The sequence below is a fragment of the Haliotis cracherodii genome, unplaced genomic scaffold, assembly GCF_022045235.1.
Source record: "Haliotis cracherodii isolate W230 unplaced genomic scaffold, xgHalCrac1.p SCAF_4, whole genome shotgun sequence".
In the NCBI taxonomy this organism is placed as follows: domain Eukaryota; kingdom Metazoa; phylum Mollusca; class Gastropoda; order Lepetellida; family Haliotidae; genus Haliotis; species Haliotis cracherodii.
Window position 1 is genome coordinate 48,848,385 of NW_027266297.1, and position 18,334 is coordinate 48,866,718.

At 37.5% G+C, this 18,334-nt stretch overlaps 1 protein-coding gene and 1 pseudogene across 2 annotated transcripts in view; both read right to left on the minus strand.

Moving 5' to 3' along the window:
- The window catches only part of LOC139480433 (palmitoyltransferase ZDHHC21-like), a 405,161-nt gene that overhangs the window by 85,444 nt on the left and 301,383 nt on the right, over nucleotides 1–18,334 (minus strand). The gene's annotated exons all lie outside the window — the stretch shown is intronic.
- Nucleotides 15,943–17,011, minus strand: LOC139480280 (uncharacterized; annotated as a pseudogene).

The window sequence follows — 18,334 nt, forward strand, 5'->3', positions numbered from 1 at the left end:
TACGTCAGAGATAATATGCATGTCAAATATATGGATCAGCTTCTCATAGTTGGTCTATAGGCAATATGGGTACATGTTAAATGCAAAACTTGTTATTATTTAATTGGTACTGTTTATCGTGCAGATAAAAGTGAAGCGTATTGGAAACTAATTGATCAATCAATAGGAAATGCAGTCGATATGAATATGTACACTGTTATTGCAGGAGATTTGAATATAAACTCACACGCAAAAGAAACGAAAATAAATAACATGTATACTGAATACTCGACTTGCAACAGTAAAGACAAGAAATACTAATAGGGCAAGATTGACAAAAATTTGAATGAAGACAGTTTAATGGATTAAAAGGCAGATGACATAATTGTTTTTTTCAAATGTTAAGGGCTTACACAGTTTCGGGTCAATACCCAAAATGTCAGTCAATACCTGGTATGACCACCATTAGCATTGATCACTGCCACACATCTCCTGTATATTGAGTGGATCAGACGATTTGTGAAGGCCCTAGGGATCCTCCTGCACACATCCAGAGCAGCTTGTGTGTTTGAGGATGGTAAATATCCTGTGCGTAGTTCATCGGCAGTTGTAGGGACTGGGTGCACATTGTGCAGACGCCTTTGAACCTCATCCCACAATTTTCGATGGGGTTCAGATCAGGGCTGAGGGCTGGCCACGGTAGAACATGGATGTTGTGGTGTTGCAGAAAGGTCATGGTAGCTCTGGCAACATGGGGACGAGCGTTGTCCTGCTGGAAAATGTGTTGTTGATGTTGTGCAAAAAATGGAACAAAGTGGGGTCGGATCACTTGGTCGATATACTGCTAAGCATTGACGCCGGCTCCCCGACATTGACCAACATTCAGAAAGCACATGGGTCCAAGTCTCGCATTAAGTCCAATCCCTGCCCATATCATGACACTAGGTCCACCCCATGGATTCCTTTCGACAAAGTTTCTGTCAGCGAAATGATCACCTCAACGCTGCCAAATTCTGACTCATCCGTCTGCATGGGAGACACAAAAGCGACTTTCATCAGAGAAGATGACACGCCTTCACTCACGATGACGCCAATTGTGATGACCCTGTGCCCACTGAAGTCGTGCTTGTCGATGCCGTGGTTGGAAAACAGGACAACGTGCTGGTCGGCGAGATCTGAGGTTGTTGGAACGGAGACGCCGGATCACAGTGTCCCGGCTAATGTGTCGATTATGTGTTCCTAAGGTCTGTCGAGCACTTTCACTTGCAGTTAGGAACGGATTTGAGTTAGGCGTGTCATTGTTGATAATTCCATGGATATTGCTAATATTCTCAATAACTTCTTTGTGGACCAATCTCGCATATGTAATCCTGATATGCACCTTCCACCCAAAGAATTAGATAAAGTTGAAAATCCATTAGTAAACATAATTTTGATGGAAGATGAAGTCAGGGATATACTACTGTCCGTGGACACCACAAAGGCAATGGTATTGAAATAAAGTACTTAAAAACACAGCTAACAGTTTAGCCCCAATCTTTACTAAACTATTCAGTTTCTCTCTTAAACAAGCAATATTTCCATCACTATGGAAAGAAGCTCTTAACATTCCTATTCATAAGGAGAATAGCGTGAATGAATGTACAAATTACAGACCGGTTGCGCTCACAAGTTGTTTAGCAAAGATATTTGAAAAATGTATATTTAAACATGTAAGGAATAATAATGTGCTCACTAAACTACAATCTGGATTCACGCAGGGAGACTCCACCTCAAATCAGTTGACATATTTATATGACTTTATTGCAAAGGCTTTAGATGAAGGTAAGGAAGTTAGAGCTGTATTTTGTGACTTTTGATAAAGTTTGGCACAAAGGAATAATTTATAAGCTACACCATTATGGTACTTGTGGAAATTTATTGAGATTGTTTGATAGTTACTTAGAAAATCGATATCAAAAGTTAGTTATAAATGGCTATAGCTCAGATCCAAACTCTGTCTTGGCAGGTGTGGCACAGGGCTCGGTCCTAGGACTATTATTTATTATCTATATCAATGACAATGTTGAAGTAATACATAGTAATATATGACTTTTTGCTGATGACACATCTTTGTATGTGATCATAGAAGATCCTGATATAGCGGCTCGTGATCTCAATAATGACTTGGACAGAATTTCAGAATGGGCTGTGAGATGTCAAGTTAAATTTAGTCACGAAAAAAAGTGAATCTATTCAATTAACCCGTAAAGTAAACCCTAGTTGCAAACCTAACTTATATAGGAATGGTACAGAAATCAAAGATGTACTAAGTCATAAGCACCTTGGTATGACTTTACAAAGTAATTGTACATTGAAAATGCACATTGATGATATTGTAAGGAAATGTTGTCCTCTGGTTAACTGTATAAGGAGTTATAAATATCATCTTTCCCGAACTACCTTAGAAACTGTGTACAAATCATTTATTTTACCAATCTTTGATTATTGTTGTCATATTTGGGACAACTGTACAACAAGCTAACTTATAGGAAAAATTACACTTAGATGCTCTTAGAACAATATGTGGCGCTGTCCAGGGTACGGGTCATCAGTAGATTTACAATGAAACAAATTGTAGGTCATTAAAAGACAGAAGATACAATTTAAAACTGGTAATGTTTTACAAAATGAATAACCATTTATCCCCGGAATATCTTTGTAGGCGTATACCTAATACAGTTTCGGAAAACACAAATTATGACTTAAGGGATAAATCTAATCTTCAAACAGTGAAGTGTAAAAGCTTATGCAGATTCATTTATACCAGCTACAACACAACTTTGGAATATGTTACCAGAAAACCTGATGGGGGCAGAGACCGTTACACAATTTAAGAATTTGCTTCACGTAAAGGGAGATAATGGTATACACTGGGATTTAAAGGAGCACTGATCTAAAGCAATTCCCCGGGACTGGTTGTTGCCTCTGTTATTGTTTTATCCCGTGAGTACCCGGATGATATAGCAGAAACCTAGGCTAGTTCGCAACCTGTGCGAATTCGTAAGCGCATTTGTCTTTTTTGATAGTAGAAGGTAATTATTTCTCCTGAGCATTGCTTATTTTATCGCATTTTTATTTTGACAGTCAAAATGTGCAAAATTTTCACTTAGGAAATTTATTAATCGCCTGAATATTCAGTTATTTTACAAATTGACTGAAAAATATGTCCATCTGTATTATTATGCCAACAAATTCCAATTATTTTTGTTTTATATCATCACCAAGTGACTGAAAATGTTACAATGAAAAACACATTTCTATATTGTTTGGCTGCCACATAATAATCTATTGTGATGTTTTTAGGCCCTTTTGATCATCTTACTCAATTTTAGTCAATCTGTAAAAGAAATGGACAGATTTTTCAGTCAAAATGATTGAAATATTTACACCCTTACAAAGGAAAAGACTAGTGAAAACAACGTCTATCGCGCATCAAAGAATTTCCCAACCAAGACGTAGAGGAACAAGAATGAATCTGTTCAATGCTACAGCAAATGAATGAAAACAAAATGCAAATATCATGATTAAAACCTACCAAATTTATGTGTATAATTTTAGGCAGCTTCCTTGTTCGAGGAATGTATCCGTGAATATCCACACAAAGGAACAATAACCCACATGTCTGCAGCTGTACAAAGAAACTTATTCGATGTCACGTTTCTCTGTAACAGTCAAATATTTTAATATATATATCGTTTCGGGATATTATAACCCGTGTTCGTTTCTCAGCTGATCACATAGATTGTTTCATGTGTTTCACATAAGTGTCAAGTCTTAAAGGTCGGCTGAGATAGCCCACATGACAACTATTTTCATAATGTCCACGGTTCCTAAAAAAATCCATTGAGTTAGTCGACAAAGAGCAATCAATCAACATATTATCTGTTAACCCTTTGAACAAAGTATGGTTTTTTTTACATCGGCACTTCACGCCATCATATGAGTGTATTCCCTTTGTTTTAGTAAACCTACACATGTAAACACTCACTTTTGACATATCCACTGTGCAAGGTAACAGTGGTTAAACAATCAATGTATTTTCTGTTGATCCTTTGATGACAAGGAACGATCCGTTGATTTACAAAAAAGTAAATCAACTGATCCTTCATCTCATGCCAGGCTGCCATGTGCATATTACATAACACACACTTCATCTCACTTCAAACCTGGATTTAGATTGAATAATTACCCCAGACACAATACATGCCAAATGGGAACCTTTATCAGGTATTCTGAGTGGTGCCACCACTAAGTATACCTGCAATAAATTCATTAACTGAGCATCAAGTGAATGAAGACAAATACAAAAGTGTAGGGTTATACCAGAAAACGTGGATGACAAAAAGGGAGGAGTAATCATATTATCGACGCAATCAGAAATCCGAAAAAGCTTTCACTGCATGGATATTTTTTTATTATCATTAAACTATAACAATCAGGGGTATTTCCAAATGACGACATCCGATGAGCTCCGGCATTCTTTTTGTCTTTTTGTTTGGGCTGAAGAAATTAATTAACATGCACCCTTTGTCGAAATCTTTATAGATCACGGTTAACCAATCAGTGTTCAAAAATGCCTAAAACAAATGTTGCCTCCAAGTTTATTTTGCTGTCCTTGTAGACGGAAGCCCAGTCTCTTGTCACGCTCAGTTGCATTGCGTATCATCCGGGTACTCACCGGGGAAAAACAATAACAAAGGCAACAACCAGACCCGGGGAATTGCTTTAGATCAGTGCCCCTTTAAATTATGGAAGCAGATTATGCCAAATCATTCACAGTCGCCTCAGGCTTGGCTGCAGCGATCTTAACGAAGATCAGTATAATAGACATATCTTTGATACAAAAACTTGTTCCTGTGGATATATCATACCGAAGATGCTCTACACTTCCTTTTTGTGTACAAATAACTATGCTCTTCGAAATGAAATGTATTTTTATAAACATGGTTATTCTTTACAAACAGTGCTAAGAGCAAACGCTAATATTAGATTCTATTCAACACTTTATAATAAAAACTGGCAGATTTTCAGTCAAATGATTGTTTAAAATAAACTGCAAATAGATTTATTACACTACTGCCTGGAAGTTCATTCCCCTTACACGCATGGGCAACGCGTTACACAACCAGTGTGCATCGGGTTGGTCACGCATGTGATACCCATGTACAACGTGTTGCACACCGGTGTGCACCCCGTCCGCCACTCGTGTGCAACGCGTGACACACTCATTAGAGGGGCGAACAAACTTTTGACCAAAGGAGGACCCGTGTTAAGCTGAACCTGGGGGTGGTAATAAGGAGAGAAAATTTTGTTATCCTGACGAAAAATGATAATACACATGTATTTGCTAATGTCTCCTTTCTTTATGTGATTTTGTGGGAATAACATGAATACTGCTGTGATTAAATAGATCTGTCTTGTTTTATACGACGATTGCTTCTAAGTCCGATGGTGTTAAGAGAATACATGGTCCTTGGACATGTTATTGCAATTGAAATGCTTTTATTGTGATTTGACATTAACCGTCTGTAGTACAACTTTCAGTGATAATATGTATGAGGTTTGGCGGCGCATTGTTTTTATTGGACCCTAATTACTTTATGATAACTTGGACTCTTTATCTCAGCTCCATAGCCGTGAGGCTGGAAAAGAGCAGCATGTAATTAATGAGGGTGGGTTATATCATTGAGGATACACTTGAGGGAGCGAATACTAATTACCGTACTACAGGAAGAGACCTGTAGACATAAGCGCGGGGTTGTGTTTTAGCTGGCCGTTCGATAATGGCCGCCAGGAGAAGTGAGCTTTGACTGCGTCATCTAACTCCCAGCGCTACGGTCAATGTATCTTCTACTTGATCCTTGATACATCATTTTGGCATTCACAATATATAGTATTTCAACGTACAAAGGAGCACTGATCTAAAGCAACTCCGCGGGAGTAGTTGTTACCTGTGCATTACTGTATTTTCCCAGTAAGTACCCAGATGATATACATGTAGCAGAAATTTAGACTTGTTCGCGACCTGTGCTCGCCATTCGTAAGCGCATTTTTATTGATAGTAGAAGGATGTATGGTCACATTGATCAACAAAAATGAAATACAGTATTGGAAATGTAGGTATATTTGTGGGGAGCATCGGTAATGGTGATGCAGTTTTGATAAGTCACTTGCTTGGTAATTGTGCGATCTTCGTGTACACTATTTTGACTTGCAACACAAAGTTAATATTTCATCTGAACATTGCTTATTTTACCGTGTGTATATGTATACATTCAAAATGTAAACAGATTTCAATAAGGATATTTATTAAACGCCTAAATATTCAGTTTATTTTACAAATTAACTGAAAAATATGTCCATCTTTATTAATATGATAACGAATTCCAAATATTTGTTTATGTTTAATATCATCACCAAGTACAGTTCTGTATTGTTTGGCTTCTTTTCTTAGCATAAGTAATATATTGTGATGTGTTTAAGCTCTTTTGATCGTCTTTATCATTTTAGTCAGTCAGTTAAATAAATGAATGGATTATTCAGTCAATTTGTAAAATGACTGAAACATTTAGATATTTAATAAATTGCCTGAGTGAATCATATTTTACACATTGACTGTAACATATACACGCTTACAAAAGAAAATACTTGTGAAAACAACGTCTATCGCGCATCTAAAAACTTCCCAACCAAGCGGAAAGGAACAAGAATGATTCTGTTCAAAGCTGCAGCGAATGAATGAAAACAAATTGCAAATATCATTATTACAACCTACCAAAGTTATAATGTATCCGGGAATATCAACATAAAGGAACAATATCCATTGCGTCTGCAGCTGTACAAAAATACTTTTTCGATGTCAAATGTGTATGTGAGAATCAAATACTTTAATAATAATTATTTGGAAACAATATTTGGAATATATATGAAATATATTAAAATATTTAAATATATCGTTTTTAAACGTTATTTAAATGTATCGAATATTATAACCCGTGTTTGTTTCTTAAATGATCACTTAGTTTGTTTCAATTGTTTCACATAGGTGCCAAGTTAGCTGAGAAAGCCTACATGACAACTATTTTTATAATGTCCACGGTTCTTAAAAACATACATTGAGTTAGATAACAATGAACAACCAGTCAGTGTACTATCGGTTACCCTTTGAACAAAGTATGTTGTTTTTACATCTGTACCTCACGCCATGATATGAGTTTATTCCCTAGGTTTAGTAAACCTACCTTCACATGTAAACACTTACTTTTGACATATCCACTGAGCAAGATAACAGTAATTAATCAATCAACGTATTTCCTGTTAATCCTTTGATGTCTGGGAATGATCAGTTGATTTACAAAAAAAAGTAAAGCAACTGATCATGTGCATATCACATAACTCACATTCCACCTCATTTCAAACCTGGATTTAGATTGAATAATTACCCCAGGTACAAGAAAGACCAAATTTGAACCTTTATCGGGTAATCTGAGTGGTGCTACAACATTACAACAAATTAACATGTTATAAATTCATTAACTGAGCAGCAAGTGAATTACGACAAATACACAAGTGTAGGGTTATACCAGAAAATGTGGATGACAACAAGAGAGTAGTAATTGTATCATCCACGCAATCCGAAATCCGCAAATGCCTTCACACAGGGATACTTTTTTATTATTAAACTGTAACCATCAGGGGTATTTCCAAATAACGACATCCGATGAGCTTTCGCCGTTATTTGTCTGTTTGTTTAGGCTGAAGAAATTAATTACCATGCGCCCTTTGTCGAAATCTTCATAGATCACGGGTAACCAATCAGTTTTCAAAAATGCGTAAGTTTATTTAGCTGTCCTTGCAGACTGGTAGCCCAGTCTCTTGTCACGCTTGGTTGCGTTAACGAGCAAATTGACTCACGGCAGCTAGTAAGCCCAAGCGGAAATCCAAAGGTCGTATTACCTGAAGAATCAACCTTCATTTGAGAAATATCTACTGCTCTCAAAATCAATATTTCTCCCAATACTAAAAGTCAGAACTTTCTAACCAAGGATTACCAGTTGAAACTGGTCGATGGCTGAACATTCCCAGGGAAGACAGCCAGTGTCCACTCTTTGATTCTATCGCTGTGGGAGATGAATTGCATTATTTATTCCGATGTGAAGCTTTTCACCAACGGCAATATGAACTCTTAAATAAGCAATATCTTAAGTTTCAAAACATTTAAGAAAATTATGACCACTAACAGTGTAAGAAATCTAAAAGGCTTATCTAAATTCCTTAACAATGTGTACAATACAATTGGTAAATTGTATTAGTATCCACGTATCCTATTTTTATTATTTTTGTTAAATTGTACATAATAAAAATTGTAGATAATTGTATGTCATGTTATTCTAAGAATAAATGAGTTTGAGTTTGAGTCCGACACCCGAGAAGACGCCAGAGATTAGTGCCCCTTTTTGAATAGTTTACAATCATGTGTTTTAGGGTTAGCTGTGTTGGCTAAAGTGTATTTTTATTTCAAAAGAAATCTGGATCAGTAAACAAGCAAAACTTGCTTATGTAATACCTCTCCAGGTAACAACTTAACAACAGCTGGATATATATAAGAGAGTGATGAACATAAACATACAAAATGTACAAATGAAATACACGAAGCCAATACACTGAAGCAAGTGGTGTCTGTGAAATAAGGTAATGCAGTTTTCCTTTACTACATGCATAAAATTAAGCTACTCAAACCTTTTGCTTTCGACAATGATGTCGTGAACTGATTTAAGAAGAGTCATGTTTGTAGAACTGCTTAACTACTGCCATGTAATATCATTTTTAGACCATACCCATGTGTGTAGAATACACAGTGTTTCTGATATTATTGTATTTTTTTTACAGGTATAGAAAAAGTGAATTGCATCTTCAAGTGCAGTCTGGTATATCTGATACATGTCGTCTAAACTTATCAGCGTTTAAGTCACTGCAGCCAAGCCTAAGGCGACAGTGGGCAATTTGGCATGATCTATGAAAATATTTGAAGTCAAAATTATTAATAATTGCATCAGAACGATTAATTAAGGATTTGATTTCTTTTAATGAGCGAGCATTAGTTACTTCCATCGGATAGAGGGTTCCGCAGGTTGATCATATCCAGAGGAAATGATTAAGCATAGGTCTGTGTTCTACATTTGATTGTTTGTATGGTGAATATATTTATAAGGTTATATTTGCTGTTATCAGAGAATTGAATATACACTTTTCAAATATTTTGGCTGAGCAACTTGTGAGTGCTACAGGTCTATAATTTGAGCATTCATGTTCATCGCTGACACTGACACCGCATCAGCCCGGCAGTGGACTTGACACAGTTATTTGCGCACCGATTATATAACTCCTACAAACAGGGTGGGGTGGTTGTTCAAAGCGAAACGGACGACCCCGTCTGTTATCTAATAAATGCTGTGCGGCGCCTTTGATCTTGCCTCCAACCATACACCTTATAGTAGTAAACGTCTGCCCAGTGTATCCACAATTAACAAGAATGCTTCATATCCACAAATATGTAGAGAAAATAGATACTGGCCCACAGCAAATATTCATTTGCTTAATTGCATCAGTGTAGTTTATCAGAACATGTACAATGCTTTCTTACGCTTGGTGAGGCAGACTGAAATTGAACATTAGGATAACGTCAGCAGGGATAAAAGAGGTCATACCAAAGAACTTTATTTACCAGTGGAAAAGTCAGACATTCCAATCAACCACTACAAGGCCCGGCCAGATCTCAAGGTTGACAGATCAACACCCCAAAGGAACATCTCTACGCCAAACAAGGAGTCCCTTTCGTCATGGTGCACAAGAAGGGGGGACAGGACATCGAGTACGACATCACAAACTACACAGACTTGTACCACTTCTTCCAGAGTAGTGGTGTACCGACCTCAAACCACTTCGTCGCCAATACCGCCGCCCTCCTTGCCAAGAGTCTCTACCAGAATCCCAACCCCCAGGATGAGAAGCTGACCAAGCGACTACTACAAGGATACCGCCGCTAGACTTCTAGCCACACACGCTCGCCAGCCGATGCCGTGCCTTCCCACGCTTGCCCCCCCCAAGCCCAAACTTTTCCATATTATTGAATATTCTTTTATCACCCACTCCCACCCAGCCAAACCCCAACCCCCTTAACTTTATTAGAATAGGCTGTAAACTTATATTTTTTGGGGGGGTGCACTTCTTTATTTAATCATTACGCTTTTTTACCCTAATAGTATAAGTGCTTCCCTGTGTGCGAGATAGGCTTAAGTCGGAAAGCACACGTTAAATGTCCGAGGTACCTATCTACCAGAACTTTATTTGCTGTTCTGGTCATACATAAATATATGTAAGTTACGTACATGGTTTATTTACAGCTTACAGCAAAATAGTGCAAAAATTATGTTCAATAAAAGAAAACGTTGATTGATCTATAACACACTTTTTGTACTATTAAACAAACTGTGGACTTTTAAGACATTTTCGCTTATTGTAATAGTATCTAGCTAACAAATCATGTCTATCTCTGAAATCCACAAGCATAGTTGCTGTCAAACCTAAAAAACATATTCAGGGAGGTCAGTTTTGACTTGCCAAGCACCTTAAGGTAAGTTTATTTTTAAACTGTCAAAAGGGATTATCCCTTCAATACTAGTATATGGCTGGAAGCTGTCTCTCGGACTGTTATGAGTTATGATGTATTTTATGATATTACTGAGGAATGTTCAAATTAGTTACTGTCATTTAATCCAACGTTCTAACTGTCAACTGTCTCAACAGGACCATAGGTTTGGTTATATTGTAACCTTAGGTTCCGGGTACTTTACCCTTCTACCTATGGTCACTTCTACTTATCAACTACTCCTTGGTTCTAGGGATGATGTAGCTCTCTTTCAAAATCACAAGTCCGATGGTTTGCTCCAGTCCTTTTTATTTATGATAGAGTTAATCATAAATACACACACATGGTCCTCAGATATATTCTTGTTGTTGCCTGATATAAATACAACACATACCTAGATGATGGTTGAAGAGCCTGATGGTTTTTCTGATGAACGTTAACTCTACTTCTTTTCTGACTCGGGATCCCAAACCCTACAGAGAACCGTTCTGTTCAGCTGTATGCTCCCGACTCCCCGCACCACTCTCGGACAACTCCCTAAATACTATTCATGATAATTTTTGCTCCTCCCACCGAAATAGTATTTGACGTCATGTGAAATGAGTCCTAACGCTCACCTCCATATGAACCCCAATTTCCGTTCCAATCAGTTTTTCTATCAAGCCCTTCTTAACCAAACCTTCAGCTAATTTCCTAACTCATTGGTCAACCGATATACTCATAATAACATACTCATAATTCAACCTCTTTATGACAAAAACCCAACACTCTGTCAAACTGGAAGGCGCCTAAAAGATACTTAATCATGTTAATCAGACATTCCAATCAAGCAGTAGTAGTGAGAAATATTTGATCATTTCAAGACTGACAGTTTGTTCCATCCATTCATTTCCCCTCTGGTACTTATATTGCAAGACCGGATTCTACTAATTTCATTGTACTAATGAAAAGTTATCTCTATCACTTAAAAGAAGCAAAATCAATAATCATTTGCCCTGGGGTGATGCCTCACACTGCTCAATCACTTCTCTCATATGCGTCTATATGTTACCCAAAAGCTTAGTTTAGTAAACTACATTTTAAGTAAATACCCAAAACTCTTTTTCTAAAATACCCTGGTTATACATGCCCTTCCCGTTGTAGAGCATGTCCCATGCGACTGACCAATGATAACAGAATATAAGATGTAAATACAATAGTACAATATCAATATGTAACAACTTGTGTGTGTATGCATCTGAGGACCAGAAAAATCAATACAATGAAATTTTACAAGGTAATGTCTCAGATAGGATCTGTCTTGGGTTGTACCTATCTGAGAATAACATGTGAAGGTTATAAAGGCATAATCAAATTATGTTTCTTTGTAAAGTTTTTGCTTTTTCTATATAAAGACATATGAGCATTTTCCTTCAGGCAAAAAAATCACGATAGTATCACAACACCAATAAACAACTGGTGATCAGTTTCAGAGTTCTACGTGTCCAATATATAATCTTACTATTCCTTGTCATCAACATGTTCCATGTCCGTATGTTCTAGAACATATTCAACTTACTCTGACTCTTATGGTCTCGATCCAATGGGAAAAGTTCTCCATCTTAAATAATCAAAAATGTCCTGGAAGTTTATAAAGAAATGATTCTCTCCATCATCTTATAGAATGAGGTTGCTCATTCCTACATGTATGACAGCGAAAATGTTGACTCTGATGTCCAAAAGAGTTAATTGTCCCAAATTCAGTCATTTGTAAATAAAATAGGAAATTACTTTAAATTCATGCATTACACTCCATGAAGTCCTCTTTAACTGAAGATTACAACAGTTTGTTCTTCTCAAGTAAATGTTGAAATTTAGCTTCAGCATCTATACTCAGTAAACAAACAACATCTCACCTGACTCAACAATCACAATAGTTTGGGTTTTTTTTAATTTGGTTTTTTAAGGGTTTTTTTCACATCAAAACAACATCAACTTATCGTAAAGTCACTGGACATGCGCCTATATAGAATATTGTCAAATGTCTCATTGGGCAGTAATCGCACATGCAATCTATCAGCTCCTGAGGTGCAATACAATGCACCATATACAACATCCTGGTAACATATAACGGATAGATTTTCTCTCATGAAATTCAACATATGTTTTTCACATATGGTAGGCGTACCCATTCATATATATTATAAATAAATGCATATAGGTAAGCACAAAAACATAAAACATGTAGTAAAAGTAACATCTTGAATACAGTATAACATCAACATTTATACAAGAGGACACTAGTATGTCTGAGATCACTTAAATTTCCAAAACCTGTGACATTTCAATGCTCTCCTTATTTTTGATAGAGTCCGCTTAAAGTGTCGGAAAGGTATCAACTCGTGTGATAGTACATTTTGTAATAACTTATATAATCCTGTGCTCAACTGATTAATCTTTCTTTCAACCATAGTAGCAAAATGTATCTCCTTTGCAACAAGTTGTATCCATTATGCATAAATGGCCTGAAACCATCGTATCTTACCATCCTCTACCTTTATCAATTCAGTCAATTCATTATGCAATTATACCTTGCTTCAAACCATCCATTCTGTCATTGGCCTTAGACATGTAAGAACCCATGTAATCTTGGGACACGTTAATAGCTGCTTCTTCAGTTCTCATTCTTTTTGATAAGATATTGATATGTTGATGTATTATGTTCACATCACCATCACCGCAGTACAAAATAAATTATGTGAGAATTCACCAGTTAAAGGTGGCAATGCTCTCTTGGAGCAAGTCTTCTGAGAACCAACAATTTGACCTTGAAGAATAATATTTCTGATCAAAGTAACCCCTTCTAACATGTCTTCGGAAGTGTCGTCATGTATGCGATAAGTAAAATTCAATATAGCCCTCATATTCTCTTCACAGGACGTATGATTTGCCAGAAGACTAATATTCTTACAAGTATCTCTAAGCAGAATCGGATAGTTAGAGATCTTGGGCAATTCAGTAATGAATATATGATACCATGTCTGTTCGTATGTTGAGTCGTCCCATATATCTGAAGGTATTACCCCCAGAGATAGATATCCGGAATGCATGTCGTCAATGGGTTCCACATCATGAGTAGTGTCATCATAGCTTTAAGTGCGAAGCCTAAGGGTCCTTTAGAACGTAAATATCCAAGTTACCTCTCAGATTTTAAATCTGATCTCAGTTCCTACTCTGTTATCCCTATAAAGCCATATCTTCCCTAAGTGAAAACAATAAACAACAATCCCAATTGATCGTCACCAATGTACCATACAACATATTACTCTCTCATAAATAATGTCTACCAACATTAAGTAAACCACAGAACACAGCGCTTATGTTCATACAGTTCCAGTTCATGTGTCAATAATATGCTGTACTTGTGGGTCAGTTGAATATTTTTAAGTTAAAAGGTTAAAAGGTTGATTTGATACATCTTCAACCCCAGTAATATATAACCGAATGTCCCTTTTCACTCCTATCGTTGTGTCTTTATCTGTGTCAGCATCATAACTCATGAAAAAAACAAAACCTCTTTAATATTCCATCTGTACTCTCTTCAAACATTTCCTCTCCTCAACAGGAGGTATACAACAGCCTTCTGACTAGGCAAAACTCTTCTGTACAAATATGATTGGCCAATCATCTACATCCCATGACCGATTTATAGGTCTTCACCCAGGCTACGAGACAAATCGACCCTCTGTCCTTCGTCCCGAGTGAATTCATCGTTAGTCTTTCGACTGTCCTCAATATACTCAGCAACTTGAGGTAGAGACATATCTACCTCACCACTATAGACTGTCAGGCATCTCTAGACTTGATCTTTCAAGCTTTGAAACATCATAGGCATGTCCACATCTATGTGTTTATATTCAAATAACGTAGGCATGTCTCCTCTACGTCCCTGTCGACATTATTACTACGTGGGCATGTCTCCTCCACGGCTTGACAGCGTAGGCATGTGACCTCTACGACTTACTATCATTTCATATCTACGTAGGCATGTTCACCTCTACGACGTTGTTCATCATCTCATATTTGCGTAGGCATGTTACCTCTACGACTTTTCATTATCATCCTTGATTTCCTATCTGGGTACCCATTTGCTTTGACACATGACACTATAACTTGGGACTAAAACCAACTTATTATCATAACCTTGGATCTACATATCCTCCGCATATCATATACCTATATGATTGTCACACTTCCTTACTTGCAGTTCTATTGTTTACTTTTTGTTGTTTTCTTTCTTCACTTTCCCTGTCATTGTTCTTCTGACATGGAAATTCTCCAAAATTTCTGAATTGAGAAACTCACTTAGGACCCCTTCTCTTTTCGAGACACCTGCTAATCGGACTTGGTATCGCATTCCTCTACGACTTATCAACTCCCATTTCATTTTTGGATATCCATATTCCCGTCAATCAATGAGTCCTGTCAATATCAACATGGTTGAATGCTTTGTCACCTGTGGTGATAGGCATGGTATGTGTGTTGTCACTGTCTCCTAACTCTCCATACACATTGGCAATATCGACTTCTTCAATGACACCTATTGCTAACTTAATCTCTGAACTAGCAGGGTTCATCAACCTAAACAATGGTACTTGATTGACAGATGAAGTGAGATATCTAGCACCTCACACATGTAACCATTCTGAAATAGACTCAATCGGCTCAACAACGCCTAACTTAATGTACACCGGCAACAAAGTTTCATTGTGTGGTGGTGGTACCACATCACATATACATGTAACAAGGTTGGTATTAATCTGAATAGGCAATGAAATTTGTCTCTGTTAGTCCATCCTACAAAGTCAACCTATTATGGCTAATATCAACTTTAGCCTTCTGGCTTCTCAAGAAATCTAAGCCTAACAACACATCAATTGATAAGGCTAAAAGACCTGAAAGTCCTGTACAACACATAGCTGACTATCTGTAAGAGGAATTGTAGATACACCTAACACATCTAATGGTTTCCCATCTGCACAACCAATGACCTTGCACCTCATTTTGTTATAGGAAATCTACACTCACCTCCAATAGATGAGAATACATTTGAATACATACAGCTCAAAGTTTCACCTGAGTCACATAGGGCACTGTAAGGCTTTCCAGATATCTTAACCCTAATACTGCTGTGAGATAAGCCCATACTACATGTCAAGACAACAATCTCGCTCAAATCACTTATCATTTCTATGATCTGGTTCGGTATTATTTCTCATTGTAAAAGTGTGGCCTATGATGTTATCGACATTATCAAAATCAATATTTTCTATATTGGCAGCAGGCTCAAATCCTCATGTACTGCACTGCCCCTGTTAACCCTTGCATATGTTTGGCTTAATTAGAAAAGTAGAATCTGCTTAGGTGACCTATCCTACAGCATTGAAAACATTGCATAGATCTCACAAGACTCTCAGACATACTAAAATGTGTCCTACCTCATAGTCCACAAATGTTCCATAATTGTGGTTGTGACACCCTATGATCCTCATTGCTCATATTCCTTGGAGCAGGGCTCCAGTTTTGTTCACAGGGCACATGACTGTCACTCATGTCCCTGATATCGACATGTGTTGATGCACAACCACTTCTGTGATATTGATGGAATGTTTGTGTCACATTCTTCACTGGTTGTTGGTCATCAGTACACTCAGTCGCAGATTTAATGTACTGCTTTCTGTACATAGAGTCATCCTGATGCTCGTATGAAAAGTTCCCTCCTGTTCGAGTATTTTCAGCGCTGGTCAATAAGGAAACTTGTCCAACGAGCTCCTCTATAACAGACACAAGTCTGTCATTCTCTGATGTGGCCAGTCCAAATGCAGCATCTGCTATTCTCGCACTTTCCAGGACTTGATCCTTGGTCTCATGCAATCTTGTCAAAATGAACTGTTTAATGTGAGGTTGAGAATTCCTAATGACGGCATCCATGAGAAAGTTGTCATCCAGTCTATCAAGACGTTTTGCTTCATATTGCAATTCTTGAAGAAAGTCCTCAAAATCCTCAGACTGTTTCTGTTTCCTATGATAAAGCTTGTCTAGTCTTTCATATCTTTTTGCTGAATTTAGTTTGTACCTTGCAAGGAAAGCTGTCTTCACCTCATTCCAGGACTTTTTACTAAAGTCTTGAGCTTCTGGATCACTTCCATTGAATTTCTCAACAGAAAACTGACTTAGGGAAAAAACTCTTGTCTAATTTGTCCATATTTCCAAGTCCTCTTGAAAATAAACTGCCATTTGTCTCTGTAATATCAGAGGCAGAACAATTTTCATTGTCATGAAACATTTTGAGTCACTTTGGTTCTTCTCTGACAATATGTCCAAATTCAACATCATAATTTCAAGACTTCTCGTGCTCATGGTTGGTGATGAGAGATAATAACAGTCTTATAATACTGCAGAAAGTTCCTATGCACACAAGCGTGCAGCAAGGGTCCTCCATCAGTGTGACTGTCCCACACTAGAAAATCAATATCACTGTTATGGTAGTAGCCGTACTACCAAAGAAATCAATAACACAGTCTCTTCATGGGAAACTGACCACCCCACGGCTTTCGAACAGTGAACCATTGTCCCACTGGTGAGCATAGTTCACAAATACAAGGGCAAAACACATCCCTTTACAGGACATCACCTACCGTGAATGGCAAATAGCATCGGCTCGTTTCAGGCTAACAACCAACAAGTGTCCATCAACTCAGCTGCAGATGCAAACCGTTCAAACTTGTGATGAGCATGGTACGGTGATCTTAGAGCATTTCCGCCATATGTAACCTTAGGTTCCGGGTACTTTACCCTTCTACCTATGGTCACTTCTACTTATCAACTACTCCTTGGTTCTAGGGATGATGTAGCTCTCTTTCAAAATCACAAGTCCGATGGTTTGCTCCAGTCCTTTTTATTTATGATAGAGTTAATCATAAATACACACACATGGTCCTCAGATATATTCTTGTTGTTGCCTGATATAAATACAACACATACCTAGATGATGGTTGAAGAGCCTGATGGTTTTTCTGATGAACGTTAACTCTACTTCTTTTCTGACTCGGGATCCCAAACCCTACAGAGAACCGTTCTGTTCAGCTGTATGCTCCCGACTCCCCGCACCACTCTCGGACAACTCCCTAAATACTATTCATGATAATTTTTGCTCCTCCCACCGAAATAGTATTTGACGTCATGTGAAATGAGTCCTAACGCTCACCTCCATATGAACCCCAATTTCCGTTCCAATCAGTTTTTCTATCAAGCCCTTCTTAACCAAACCTTCAGCTAATTTCCTAACTCATTGGTCAACCGATATACTCATAATAACATACTCATAATTCAACCTCTTTATGACAAAAACCCAACACTCTGTCAAACTGGAAGGCGCCTAAAAGATACTTAATCATGTTAATCAGACATTCCAATCAAGCAGTAGTAGTGAGAAATATTTGATCATTTCAAGACTGACAGTTTGTTCCATCCATTCATTTCCCCTCTGGTACTTATATTGCAAGACCGGATTCTACTAATTTCATTGTACTAATGAAAAGTTATCTCTATCACTTAAAAGAAGCAAAATCAATAATCATTTGCCCTGGGGTGATGCCTCACACTGCTCAATCACTTCTCTCATAT